This window comes from Bicyclus anynana, chromosome 23 (genome assembly GCF_947172395.1).
Source record: "Bicyclus anynana chromosome 23, ilBicAnyn1.1, whole genome shotgun sequence".
Classification (NCBI taxonomy): domain Eukaryota; kingdom Metazoa; phylum Arthropoda; class Insecta; order Lepidoptera; family Nymphalidae; genus Bicyclus; species Bicyclus anynana.
Genome location: NC_069105.1, coordinates 6691790 through 6707858, shown reverse-complemented (window position 1 = coordinate 6707858; position 16069 = coordinate 6691790). Strand labels below are relative to the sequence as shown.

The window sequence follows — 16069 nt, the reverse complement described above, 5'->3', positions numbered from 1 at the left end:
TGCGACATCAAAGGGCACAATACAAATTACATGTTACGTGTAATTGTATTTATTTTACCCACGCAGGGAGTACGTAATTTCTTTTTCATTCAGATTTAGACTGTAATACCTATACCTACATTGACGATTCAAAAAGAATGTGTTGATTTAACAAAAACATTTTGAGTTACACACCGACATAAATATTATGTCTACTTTGAGGATACATACTTATTTGAGGATTCCACAGGAAAAGGAAATCTGAACCCATAAAGAATTACTTTAACAACAATAGGGCCGAGAAGGCTACATTTTAGAGTTGAATTAATGTAAATCCATAAAGTTCTATAGAGGTATTAAAAGTGTTTTTAACCTACTAAAGTACAGCAATATAATGATGATAATACATGCTCCAAACTTACTATTTATATGTGGGTTAAAGTTCTATACTTTATTTGTCGCTCTTCTTTAAAGATGCTTATTTGATTAATGTGTAACTAGAACAAATACAGTAATAAATAGGGATAATGACAGTTTTTTAAAATGTAAGTAGGTATATTAAGAGTATGCTAATAGTAAAGCAATTTTGTAAAGTAACAGGGTATCTGCGATCATTACTTCCGGAGCTACAGGGATTTAAAGGGTCAGATTTGCGACGCTGCTACGGATTCCTGCAAAACGCCCCATACAAAATGGTACGAATTAATGACGTCGTAGATACATTATGACCGTTAGATTTTAATGCGGGTTCAAGCAAAATTACTAATATCTTTTTTATTTGTGCGTTTATGTTTATAGTTCATATAATTAAAATATCACATTTAAAGTAAGGAAGCTAAAACTGTATGATCAAATTACGATAATAGATTTTTAATATATTTTGAAAATTTATAATCTTATTTATTTTGCAAATATCCAGACAATATTTGCTTTTTATGTATAAATTAGTTAACATTGATCTTATTTACTCGAATGTATCATAAAAATCAATATATTCAAACCATCCCATCAATAGCCCACTGGATGACCTCTGCCTCCGATCCCGGAGAGTGTGGGTTCGAATCCGGTCCGGGGCATGCACCTCCAACTTTTTCAGTTATGTGCATTTTAAGAAATTAAATATCACGTGTCTCAAAACGGTGAAGGAACAACATCGTGAGGAAACCTGCATACCAGAGAATTTTCATAATTCTCTGCGTGTGTGAAGTCTGCCAATCCGCATTGGGCCAGCGTGGTGGACTATTGGCCTAACCCCTCTCATTCTTAGAAGAGACTCGAGCTCAGCAGTGAGCCGTATATGGGTTGATAATGATGATGATGATGATCCAATCAATAGATTATCCTCATTGACATACCTATGTCAAAACCACCGCGTCACCCGACGTAAAAAGTTTCTTACATATTTTGCAAGTAACGTTAAAAAAGCCTACTTTTTATGACTTGACATTGTCTATTTCCAATAGTTTTTATTTCCCTTACTAAAAGCATCCATTAACAATTCATTGTATGGGCGCACCGCGGAACCGTTGGGTTCATAAATCAGGGTTCGCCCAGACCCGACCCGGAGTTGGACCGGACCGTAAATATATCAAGTATTACTAGAAAACCGCATTACATTGTTTTTTTTTAGTTATAGAGTAGGTACTGAGCTTACGTGCTTCTAAGGTTCCGCACATTCGAATATTGTGAATATATTATGATAAACTACCCGTTTTTACAAATCCATGACAGAAACATGAATTTTTGGGATAAAATTGTTTAATAATCTCCCCTAACTACCAGTGAAACACTATTAAAATCGTGCCAGAGATAAGCCCGGGCAAACAGACATACAAAAATTTTAAAAAGCTTGATTGTGTTTTAGTATCTTGTAAATAATTATAAGCTCTAGAGAAAACATAGTTGTTTTGAAGCACAGACAACTTATAGTACCCTCCATTAAGTAGTTATCTCTTTAAATATGAAGTGACAACTTCTTAACGTAACCGCGCACCGCGTAACGTAACGTGTTACGACGCCACTGGCTTCCCTTTTTCTCACGCATACGGCAAAAGGTCTATTACTTTTGTCGATATGCAGGTTTCCTCACGATGTTTTTTGAGACACGTGATATTTAATTTCTTAAAATGGACACAAGTGAAAAGTTGGAGGTGCATGCCCCGGACCGGATTCGGACCCACACCTTCCGGAATCGGAGGCAGAGGTCATATCCACTGGGCTATCATGGGCTATCACGGCTCTCAAAACTTTCAGCTATCTTTAAATGAGGTGTGACAGGCTATCGCAGACTCTTAGTCCAATATAGTTTACAATAAAGTTTTGCGATTTGGACGTGTTTTTTTAATTGTTTTTTTTTTTTATTTTGTTGTAATGAAAACTCATTCAATAGTAAAAATCTAGTTTTTGTGACAGAAGGTTTTCTTGTAATTAACGTTCTCTCCTTTTGATAAACAATATTGTTTTGAGCAAAAGTCGTTGTTCTAGCTAAATTGAAGACTCGACGATTTTTCTAAAGATTTACTTTTAACTTGTAAAAAATATAGAAAAAAAATCCTTTTATAAGAGAAACTCTAAAAGAAAATTGTTTTTGTAAGTGGTAGGCTACGTCTAGCTATAATTACAGCGACTCGTGTTGCTGTCAGCTAATTTGTACTCTAATTCGATATTATGCGTTAATTCGTATAAAATTACTTGCAATTTTTATTCTATTACTTATTACGTATAGGTAATATTTTCTATCATAATTATAGGTTATTGCTATATAAAAATCATAAATTTTACTGTAAGCATAAAATCAACTACATTAGTTTAAATAATAAACATGATAAGCGGTACTTTCCAAGACAAACTTTCTCACAAAAAATATAATTGTTTAAAAAACTAAAAATCACAGACCAAAAATCACAAATGGAGTTTTTTTTTGTATTCCTGACAGCAAACGCATTCATTAGATACCTATATCATGGGGGTGCATTTTAAATAGCATGTCCGCTATCTTGGACGTCCGCCATATTGAATTTAAGTCACGTGACAATTTTTTTTGGAATTTCTTACTTACATCGTTACAAGTGAAGCAATAAGCGTAATAAAAAAACGCCTCTCTTCCCGGAAACGACGCAACGTATGCAAGAATTCCCCAGGCGCTCCATAAATCCTCCAAAAACCACCTCGGAACGGAAAGGATTTGTTTTAGCGAGTCAAGTAATTGTCAGGTGACGTATTTACGATGTTCGACTCGAGGTGATTTATGGAGCGTTCGGGTTGCGAACTTCCCAAAAACCACTGACGGGAAATCCAATGAAAATCGGGTCATGTTTTTGTCCCATCCGTACTTTGAGGTGTCGCACAGTAGAATTCTGAATTCATGAACTGAAAGGAAAGTGTACCTTTATGAAATTACTAGCGGACGCCCATGGAATTTAGTTTTTAACAAATCCCTCAGGAACCATGGATTTTTCCGGGATAAAAAGTAGCCTATGTGTTAATCTAGGCTATAATATATCTTAATACCAAATTTCAGCTAATTCGGTTAAGTAGTCGAGGCGTGAAATGGTAACAAATATTCATATCATCAAAATCATCAGTTTTCGCAAATCTCGGGAAAGCATGGGTTTTTTCATATAAAATTTTATTAGGTATTTAGGTACATTTGAAAATATTATTTAAACCTGCCATTTTGTTTGTTTTCTACAAAATATGTAAGCATTCATAAGTCCAATATCAAACGTTTTTGATGTACAACTTAACGAGAGTTTAAAGTCAGGGCTAGGTACATGGTGAATGCTTCAATACTCCCCAACCAAGTTATCTTTAAATTTGCTGAATGACTATCGATTTTTGGCTTTATCGTGATGAAAAACCGCTATGTTTTACAATCTCTTCGATTCTGTTCAAGCTATTTCTAATTTTGTAAATATCAGTGACAAAAATAAGATGTTTTTTATTCCGTTTTTTGTTCTGAGATACGGAATCCTAAAACGAAACTCCCATCCTAAGTGTTCTGCAGAGTAAGCATTACAACAGCTTTATAAAAAGCGATTATATCTAAATTGCGTATTCTTGGTGTTTTTCCTGTCAAGAAATAATAAAGTGCGGCCGCGTATGTAGTTTCTTTCGCTTTTCATATAAAAAACGCCCGCCGGTAAAAGCCAATATATCACTTGGGGTGTCGGGCGCAAAGAAATATGTTTCCTCATGTAGGAGCCTGCGTTTTAAATAACGTAATGGAGTTTTAATGGCCGCTTTTGTTTAAGAGTAACGATAAATTTCCGTTTTTCATAACACATTACGTGTTACGTGTAAAATGTACACGTATGAAAACGTATGTTTATCCGCTTATCCTACTCCTACTAATATTATAAACGCGAAAGTTTGTATGGACGTATGTTTGGATGTTTGTTACTATTTAACGCCGCTACTACTGAAGCAATTTGGCTGAAATTTGGAATGGAAATAGATTTTACTCTGGATTAACATACGGGCTACTTTTCATCCCGGAAAAATCCATGGTTCCCGCGGGATTTGTGAAAAACTGAATTCCATGCGGACGAACTTGCGGGCGTCTGCTAGTGATAAATATACTTAATTATTACCTGCAAAAATTTCCACGGTCTAAACTTCATAGTCAATTATCATTCTTACCTATAGTATGGGTATTACTTAAGGCATGGGTATTACCTAAGGCCTCCATGGCGCAGTATGCGCGGTGGATTAACAAGATGGAGGTCTTGGGATCGGTTAGGTTAGATTGCACCATCAGGTGAGATTGTAGTCAAGGGCTAACTTGTAAGGAATAAAAAAAGGTATGGATATTACCGAAGGCATGGGTATTACCCTTGGCATGGGCTAACAAACTTACAGTTTTTCTTATAAAATGAGGAAGATTTAGCTATTATAGATTTACATTCTATTGTAATCGTATCAATTTTAGATGATATTTTGAAATTCCCTAGATCATTAAAAAAATAACAAATAAAATGTATTTGCATTATATTAAAAAGTGAATTACACCGACCTTATTCAATTTAAGTCAATCTTTACGTCACTTTTTATAATTAGGGTGAAAAGATTTTCCCGGTACTACATAGAATGTAATTTTCATTATTAATATTTTGATTTTTCTTCCATTGAAAGTTCTTTTGTATATTTTTTGCGGTCGTCCTTAATTAGGAAAGATAATAAGGCAATGTTTTTGTAAGATAATAATAATAAATTGGTAACGACCATGTAATATGTTTATAAATTTTCCATAACAATAACTATAAGGTTCTTTTTTCCTTTTCCGCACTTGGTCACTAGGGTTGGCCGTTGTACGTAGGTACTATAAGGTTATGTAGCTTTTTCTTTTCAAATTTCTTTAGAGAATCGCGCAAAATTTGACGTATTAATTTGTGTGTATCTGTATTAGTCTCAATCGACGAAAAAACGGAGGAGGTAAAAAATATCTTTGCGGACCTGTTTATTATATATTGTATTTTTAATGTATGACCACGCATAACTTCTCAGCGATTTTAATATTTCTTTTTATTGGAAAGGGTATCTCGAAGTTTTCTTAAGAAGAAAAAAAATTCTACCCTAAGGGTAGGAAAATAGGGGTGATTTATTGATCACAGATTCTAATGCTTAAAATAAAATAATGTCTGAGTAACTGTAATATTTATGATACGCCTTGGTTAATACATCACCGGCTTGGAAACTGAACAGAAGGTAGAAAATATTATAATGTTATTTTTCGCTTTTTAGTTACAATAAATAATATAGTTATAAAAACTTATTTATCTGAACTAGATCTATTTCGGTGAGGATTTGGTTTTTATTTGCGATATTTTAGTAATACTTTACTAAAATATCGCAAATAAAAACCAAATCCTCTTCTTTTAGTAAAAAAAAAATATTCTTCATGGAAATTTTTTTCATACTTTTTTACGGTTCCAAACGTACGTAGTAAAAAAAAAGAATTTTTGAAATCGGTCTAAGCGTCTTTGAGTAATCGGTGTACATACATAAAAAAAAAAAAAAAATACCGACCGAATTGAGAACCTCCTCCTTTTTGAAGTCGGTTAAAAAAACGAAACCCTTATAATATCACTCGCGCACATTTTAATGTCTGTCTGTTTTTTCCGAACTTACCGGACCAATCCAATTGAAATTTGGTACTCAAATCAATTCTTGTGACCCAAATAAGGATGTAAGTAACGTGAATAGATAAAATTTGAATTTTACCTATTCACGGTTTCATACCAAAATGTTTTATTAAGCTAATCTTTTAAATTATATTATAAATATTTAATTGTAAATTAAAGTACATGTTTGAATATTTACTTATTTTAAACTGCCTAGTTAGGTTACTTGTCATGTTTCATAGCACGGCCTAGGGTTCAAACGCAAGATCTCATAATCAGAAGCCAAGTTCTAAGATACAAGTCACACATCATTATCATTTACAACAACCCATATTCGGCTTACTGTTAAGCACGAGTGTCCTCTCAGAATCAGAGCGGTTAAAATGCACATATAATGAAAAGTTGGAGGTGCATGCCGAATGCGGATTCGAATCGACGCCCTCCGAATAGAAAACAGAGGTCATATCCACTCTCTCTGGCCACACATACTTGAAATGAATATATTCAAATGCATTGCGTCATAAATAAAAGCTTATATTACATCAAACAATAAAATAATAAAATGGAACCATTTACCGCGTGTATAAGCCAGATATATTTCAGATCCCATATCATAGATTAACAAGCAAGAAAAAAGGCGGTATATTCGTGGCTTACTTCAATAAATTAAGCGCTATTAGGTTATTGGGATCACAGTGATCGCGGGAGCGGGAGCGTTAGCGGAATTTATATTTTTTTCAATTTACTTTTAACTAGTAATAGTAGTTCTCCGAACAGAATTTCTGACAAGAACTGTTCTCTTGGTGCTCCACACTTTGAGTGGACAGTTAACCCATAATATAATTTAGATTTTAATAATGTGATATGTGGTATAACTAAAAAATAAAGATCTTTTTATCTTTCCTACTTGAGATTAACCGTCGTATTTATTTATTTATTTATTTGGTCCACCAGTGACTGTTGCAGCATTTACACAAATACAATCTAAAAATAACACAAACACAAGATTATAGTATTGATATTATAGTGCATAAACGTGTGAGAAATCCATTGATGCAATCTCTGTTCCATCTTTCTTTTAGACACAGACACGATCCAACAGAGTTTAAGCTTAAAAGTTAAAGTTTTACATTCAGTGTTTTAAGCACACATTACTGTCTCTACGTGCTTTACGAGACGCTACCCTACTTCAAGTAACTTATTTTTTGGTGATCTGACCCGAGAATTATGCTTAGCCAAACTAAGTAACCATGGGACAATAATGAAGTTTAGTTTCATATCCTTGCGGTGGACAATGTGGCTCAAAGCGATATATTTTTTTGTTATTCTTTACATGACATTCCCTTGACTACAATCTCACCTGATGGTAAGTGATGATGCAGTCTAAGATGGAAGCGGGCTAACTTGTTAGGAGGAGGATGAAAATCCACACCCCTTTCGGTTTCTACACGGCATCGTACCGGAACGCTAAATCGCTTGGCGGTACGTCTTTGCCGGTAGGGTGGTAACTAGCCACAGCCGAAGACTCCCACCAGCCAGACCTGGACAAATTAAGAAAATCTTAATCTGCCCAGCCGGGGATCGAACCCAGGACCTCTGTCTTGTAAATCCACCGCGCATACCACTGCGCCACGGAGGCCGTCAATTGATTGCATTGATTGTATTGCGCTTAAATGTTGAAACAACAAAGCGACTGAAAGTGCCACAAAAGCATAGCCACTATAGGAGTTCAGATATGAAAATGCAGATGAAAACTGAAATTTGATCTGTATAGGCCCCGCACCACGTTATAAATCTCACCACGATATACATCGTACCGGAACGCTAAATCGCTTGGCGGTACTTCTTTGTCGGTAGGGTGGTAACTAGCCACGACCGAAGCCTCCCAGCCAAATCTTCTCTAAAAAAATTTCGTATCCTAGGCTTACAGAGAAGATAATATTATAATTAAATCCGCTTCCGCTTATGTCAGTGTCCGCCCCATCGCTCCTCATATCGTCTTTTACCGCAATGAATGGATTAGCGCGGTGTTTTGCGAAATTGCCTCCGTTTTATCGCCCGCTGCGGTACGTGACGCCGACGGCGGAATTACGCTTATTTACCGATAACGGCGATACCTAACCCGCTCCGTTCGTTTGCTTAATGAAAGCTTCAGTTCGATGTTATTGCTAAGATTTTGTTTGTCAATGCTTAAAGCCTTATAATTTGTTAGCGGAACTTTGTCGGCGAAAAAAATAAGTTTACGCTTTTATATTTTTTAAATTTTACATTTAAATGATATTGGTTATCATTAAAATACTTACGTACTTACAAACCTACCGTGATTATTACTTGAATAATGACAGAAACATGAAAAAGTTTCAACCCATGAATGGAGTGAAATTATCAAAATCGATTATTTTATTGATCCACTTTTCAAAACCTAACTTGCAAACTTTTTTTACATTATAAGACAACTTTTCAACTATTTTTAACTCTATAGGAGTAGAATTTTTAAAACTTCTTGAATTATATTATTTATTTTTTTTAATTTTATACTTTATGTACTTATTTTCTAAATAAACAGTAAAAAACATCTGGTTAGTAACAACTTTTGGTAAACTACCCTCCTCCCAGCTTGTTAACAAGTTTTTTTAACTGTTGCTTAATTAATAGTTATACAACATAACAGCCACAATGTCCTACAAATTGTGTGGTACATTATCTTGTTCCGACGCTCAGAAATTTTTATTTCCTGGAAACTTAGTTAGCTACCAGTATCAAGAATTTTCGTAAATAAAAAGGTTGGAGATGAAGCTACTCATATGCATATTATTTATGTATTTAAATTACTTAACTTTGTATTATTTTTTGTGTGTGTATACCCGAATCGGTGCTTACGTTTTTTTTTTTCTTCCACAGTGGTTATCTGGAAGAGATCGCTCTTTAGCGATAAGACCGCCATTTGTACATTAGTTTGTAAGTGTTATTATAAGTTATTGTTTATTTTTCTTTTAATGTTCAATAAAGTATATTTCTTCTTCTTCTTCTTCTACTCACGAAAAATTAACTTGATAGTAATCAGTTGTAAAAAAATGTTTTACGGGCCCCGGACTATACACAATTATTAAGTTTATCATTCTTGACAATGATTTGAACCCTTTTTAGCAGTAACGTAACGAACAAGTTACCAAGTCTGTGTTTCCTGAATCTTATAACTTGGGTATCTTCAAAACAAGATTGAATAGGCACCTTCTAGGCAAGCGTGACCCATCTTAGACTGTATCTACACTTTATGCGAGCCTATTTGCATTTAAAAAAAACCATTAGACCAACGATACCTCGTATTGAGATGAATCAGCAATGTATACTTATTACGTAACGACTACAAACTGAAAACACAGCTAAAAATAAATCGTGTCAGTTATACAACTCCCATACCTTTATGTAACACAAGCCGTGTATTTTTCCGTTCGCAAAGAAAGTAGTCCCTTGTGAAGCTTCACCCACGAAAGCCCACAGCCTCGTGTGGAATATTGAAAATAAAATTATGACGGTAACTCGCAAACACTTCTACGGAACGTAGGGAGACATTACACGCTGCGTACACCGAAATGATTTTTTCAAGGGACACGTTCCTCCATAACAGACGATTTTGTAGGGTGACCACAAAATATGTTGTGTTGGGGAAATTATATTATAAGTCACTGTAATATGCTATAACCAACGATAGTTTACGATGAAGATGACGATGATGATGATGATGACACTTGATGATGATTAATATAGATTATAACTTTAGCTTTTTTAGAACACTGTCGTGAGTTGTAGGCGTGTTTCATAATAAATTAATATAGCTTTTTTATTGAATGATTATTTAGTCCTCAGTGATCACAACTCTGTTCATTGAAATTGCATATTTCCCTAGTAGACACTTGGAAGATATTTTATTCTACTCGTACCATCTCTGATGGTTTCTACCAAAGCAGACCTGAAACAATTTCGAAAGTATAAATATTCTGAGGATCTCCTAATTTCTGATTCGATCACGCAGAGATACTCCTAACATAGCTCGTTCCATCGCCCGCTGTGTGACTCTGAGTCTTCTTATGAGGCCCATAGTTAGCGACCAAGTCTCGGAACCATAGGTCATCACTGGCAACACGCACTGTTCGAAGACTTTTGTCTTCAGGCACTGATGAGGAATTTCATCCGAAATTTATTTTAATATAAAGTATGTATTATAATATTAAGTTCAATATTCCTTGTGCGTCGCAGGCAATCTACGCAGCGTCTGTTTGCGGGCGTGATTGATGATTCATCGTAGACAATTTGCCGAAAATCAAACCAATTGTTTGCTAAAGACCCATGATAAATTATGCTGTATTTTGTAAATTTCGAACCCCCCTCACGCTATGACCTTAATGTTACGAGAGGGAGTGGATTTTTTAAAGGGGTGATTGTTAAACGGACACAAGTTTTTACATCATTGTATGCATTTTATGCTCGCTGCTACAGCCATGCTACGAATATTAAAAAGTTTGAAAATGGATGTTAGTTACCCTTTCATTCAACAACTACTAAACGGATCTAGACAACAATTTTACAGAAGTAAAGTTAATGTATGGATAATATATTATTACTATCTGACGCCGCGCGGTTATATCCGCGTGGTTTCCGTTCCCGTAGTAATACGGGGATAATATATCGCCTTCCTCGATAAATAGGCTATCTAACACAGTAAGAATTTTTCAAATCGGACCACTAGTTCCTGAGATTAGCGCGTTCAATCAAACAAACTAACTCTTCAGCTTTATAATATTAGTATATATGGAGCCGAGAGAGTAAGTACCAGGAGAAAGCGCACACTTTATATAATAATGCCCGTGAATAATAAGGTTATCTTGAAAAAAAATGGAACGGTATTTGTTTGTCTATTTTTAAATATCCTAAACAGTTCTTTTGAGAAACAATACAATCAGATAGAACTAACTGTTCCCCGCGATTTTACTTGCGTAGATTTTATTTTCGTGAGAATACCAGATTAAAATATAGCCCATGTGCTATTACATAGTATATTAAACACAATATGAGTATTTTATCAGCTTTGCGTAGACCCCCCTCAAATTTGCCCACACCCTCCTACGCTACAAGGATTAATCTACTTTATCTGTTCCCTGAACACGCCTCAATGATTTCGATTCATGAATTTGATTAGGGCAACTTGGTCTTAGGCCTTGAGTTGAGTGTTTTTGAGTGAACAACCTGTTCAATAAAGATAATTCTATCAATTCGATTATAATATTACGATGTTTTATTATATTTTTAAAATAAATATTAATATATTTTTTCAAAAATACAAAGTTTATGAAGCGCCCAGTTTATTCGATAATTTCTTTTGCTGAATTTCAATCGATAATAATCCAAGTATTTACCGGATTTGAACATCTACTTAATTTCGAAAACACTCATTATTTTGACTTAATATCCAAGATAATTTTGGTCAATGTCAGATGTCACTAGCCGACAACCTCTCTGGCGTAGTTGGTAATACTGTAGTTTTAAAAAAAAGGTCCTGGGTTCGATTCCTAGCTCGGATTAATTTATGAATTTGGCTATTTAACCAGCCCATGGGCACAGATGTAGGTATTTAAGCTATTTAGTGTTCCGGCATGATGCCATGTAGAAACCATCAGAGGTATAAGTAGAATAAATCTTGTATCTTGCTCTTCCAAGTAAGCCCACTAGATAGAAAACTTAAATAAATAAATAAATAAATAAAATCTTTATTCACCAAAAAAAAATATACAAAAAACCATAACATTGCCTGTGGTCTCCACACTAGATTGATCTGTATCGTGGAGACCAGGTAGGATTTTCTAATGCTTTCCGTTGGACTAGGACTAATTACAAAAATTACAATAAATAGGACTACATTACAAAAAGAAAAACATTACAAAAAAGAAAAGTAAAGTAAAACAGTAAGCAGAAACATTAGATGGTGTACACAATTATTTTAGCTTATTTCATATTTGCATTGAGTAATTCTTCAGTGTCTGTATAAGTTAAACTTTTTAACCAATTAGTTATTGTTAGACTTGCCTGATTTACTGAGAGGTTGCAAAGATCACAGGACCTTGCAACAAAGTTGTAGACTTTTGCATCGACATATGGTGTGAATCGTCGAGCGAACTCAGTTTTCACAATTGGGAGATTGACCTTGACTATTCTTTTTCCAAATACCTTTTTTACATTTGGGGATTGTAGCAATTGTCTATGTTTTGACAAAGCTGCTTTTAATATAAAGAGTTGACGAACTGTAAGCACCCCACTATCTTTATGTAGTAGTGCGGTTGAATATTTGTATGGTTTTTTTAGCATTACTTTTAATACTGATCGTTGAGCTCTCTCTAGATCTATTAAAATTGTCTTTGCTGCACTTCCCCAAGATAGAATGCAATAGTTAAGAAGCGACTGGCATAATGAAGTGTATACTAATGTTAGGGTTGACGCGTTCGCTATATCGCGTATTTTTTTCATTATACCGATGATTTTTCTGACTCGTTTAGAAAGGAAAGCAATGTGTGGTCTGAAGGAGAGCTTATTATCGATCTGGATCCCAAGATATTTAATGACGTCGACCTGACCAATTTCATCACAAGCACACTGAGCCGTTATGTGGCGTTTTGCATTTGTTACGCCACAACTGTGGATCTTAAGGCCATTGTTTCGTTTTTTGGGAGCGGAAGCTGCAGTTTTATGAAACCACAGGCATTTTGTTTTGTCTATATTCAGCGTCAGTAAATTGTGGCTAAGCCAATTCGATAAAGCAGATATTCCCGACTGTGCATTTCGATAAGTTTCTTCCCAAGTTATACCATGGAATAGTAAGGCAGTATCATCGGCGTAACAGATGATGTCAGCGTTCTTGAGTGGTATACTGTGTATATCGTTAATATATAATATAAATAGCGTCGGTCCGATTATGCTACCTTGAGGTACACCAAAATTGATACTTTGCACGTCACTTTTTAAATTAGATATTTTTGTACACTGCTTTCTGTTGGTTAAGTAACTTTTAAACCACTCAAGTGGTATGCCTCTTATACTGTTGCATTCGAGTTTTCTTAGTAAAACCGGGATGGACACAGTATCAAAGGCCTTTGCCAAGTCCAGGAATAAACCTATGCAACCTTTTTGCTGGTCGAGATGGGCAGATACAGTAGATGTTAGAAGACGGACAGCATCCTCCGCAGATTTATTATGCCTAAACCCAAATTGCCTCCCTGATAGTATGTTATGAGACTCTAAGTCTCTTGTTAACTATTTTTTCCATCAATTTGGAGAAGGTTCCAAGCAATGATATGGGTCGATAGTTTTCAGGCTTGTCTTTGGGGCCAGCTTTATATATTGGGCTTACCAATGCTATTTTCCACTCTTCGGGAAATACCCCTTTCGAGAAATACTTAGACTGCATTGTCACTAAATATTAGGTGCTATCGCAGTCACAAGCAGAGATTGTTATTAAAAAGAATATTTTTAATAAAAAAATTAAACCGACTTCAAAGATATGGTAATCTAAAAAGTGAAAATAAGTTCGCACCAAATAGGATTGTAAAGTTCATTTTTGGTACCGCCTTCAAACCGATTAGTGTGTCCTAGCATAATAGTGACCGACAGTGCCACAGTATGGCCATTTTTTACGTTTATTTCAGTAATTTTGATTTGAACAGAAAATTAAAATGATTTTCATGAAAATTAAATAGAACCAATCTGGAAGTATACTGTTTCAACCAAAAAAAGAGAATTTTCAAAATTGGTTAATAAACTACGATAGAGGTTACAAATATTAAAAAAAAACATGCGCGTCGAATTAAGAAACCTCCTCCTTTTTTGTAGTCGGTTAGTGAAAAAAAAAATTATTCATAGCCAAAATATTGACTCTAAAGATGACATAATTATTATAAAATTTTCCAATCCCATAACTCATGGCCACCCTACGCCGCCAGTGAAGAGATGACTGCGCGAAGGGCAATGTGGTTTTTATCTCAGCCCTACTGATTTGTCATCACATTGAAAGCTCTTTTTACGAATGGATTACTTTCACATCCAAAAAAAGGGTTCTTTTGATGTTTTTGTATCTTTTCTACTGATCATTGAAAAGGAAACATCTTGTTCTGTAGTGAAGAGCCTCTCTTGTGCAGTTTTACGGTTTACCACAAAAGGTCTGGCTACGATTCCCAATTAAAGTTAATGTAAAATTTAATATTTTCTGAATTGTTTCAGTATTAGTCTAATTTTGGCTTTGCTTAACGGTTGGTAACGACTTACCACCTAAACCTACATTCTGAGAAGAGACTCGAGCTCAGCAGTAAGCCGAATATGGGTTGATAACCACGAAGCTTATTTCTATTTTTACTGTCACATGTGAATGAAAAAATTTACTTAAACGCAAATGTACAGTAGTACGCTAGAAGTACTTTTTTAATTTAAATAATTCAATTGTAAATTAGACTTATGTATCCGCAGATGTCTGAGAACGGTATTGTTTTTTAAAGTTTTTTGTTTTTTTTTCTTTTATTCTTTACAAGTTAGCCCTTGACTACAATCTCACCTGATGGTAAGTGATGATTCAGTCTAAGATGGAAGTGGGCTAACTTGTTAGGAGGAAGATGAAAATCCACACCCCTTTTGGTTTCTACACGACATCGTAGCGGAACGCTAAATCGCTTGGCGGTACATCTTTGTCGGTAGGGTGGTAACTAGCCACGGCCGAAGCCTCCCACCAGCCAGACTTGGACCAATTAAGAAAACCTCAATCGGCCCAGCCGGGGATCGAACCCAGGATTTCCGTCTTGTAAATCCACCGCGCATACCACTGCACCACGGAGGCCGTCAAGTATTCAAGGGCATGGCCTTAGGATATAAAATAAAAGGCAGAATCTTTCGGGATCATTCCACGGCGTCCATTCTATAGATCCTTGAAACTTTTCCAAGAATCCGTATCATTGGGGCGCCAATTTCGAATGAAAATGTTTTACTTTACAAAGTTTCAAGAAGATATTACTAAAAATTCGCTTCAAAGTTCGCTCGGGGCGCTTAGTTGAGCGATCGCTTACAAAAGTAAATTTCCTTAAGCGCTTATCCCGAATGAGCGAGCATTTGGACTCAAAAGAAGCTATCATACCGGATGAAGACTTTTTTATCGTCTTAAATGTTAGATACGAGTGCTTTTTGGGGGTTTTATATTATAAATGTGAAAGTATATTACAACATTATATTGTATACTAGCGGACGCCCGCGACTTCGTGCGTGTGAGGTTCAGTTTTTCACAAATACCGTGGAAACCATGGATTTTTACGGGATAAAAAGGAGCCTTCAGCCTATATGTTGCACGATATCCTCATACATGTTTAGTTGAAAGTCCCATTAAAATCCATTCAGCCGTTCCAAAGATTATTATATTCCGGATTATTATATTGTATAAATATCAAACAGCCTTTAATATAATAAAATAACACAGATATTTTGAAATCACAGACAGACACATTTTTATATATAATAATATGTGTTGATAAGTGCTTATATATACGTCAGTCTGTTCATTGTAATCTCTGAAACAGTGTTAACTAACTTAACTGTCCCCATACAATGCAATTTACAACTAACCCACGTCCATCCTTTTTAATATTTCATTATAAAAATTCATATTTCATTATTAAACGAATTATATTGAATACGAAAAAGTTATTAAAAGATCGTTTGCAAATAATATAACGTATTTTAATTATTATTTTATTTAACACAAAGTCTTAATTTTTAAAAAGTTTAATAACTTAAGAGTATGATATTTAAACTGCATACTGTTGTAATATATTTTCCAGTTCCTCGGAGAATTCCTCAACTCAAATAGAAATTCAATATCTTATCTTACCTATGATGCAGCATCTTTTAAGTTAATGTATCGTCGTAACTTAAAAATATGAAGT

At 34.9% G+C, this 16069-nt stretch overlaps 1 protein-coding gene across 1 annotated transcript in view; it reads left to right on the top strand.

The window, feature by feature from the left end:
- LOC112048665 (uncharacterized) overlaps positions 1–16069 on the top strand; it is a 201970-nt gene that overhangs the window by 176025 nt on the left and 9876 nt on the right. The window lies entirely within an intron of this gene.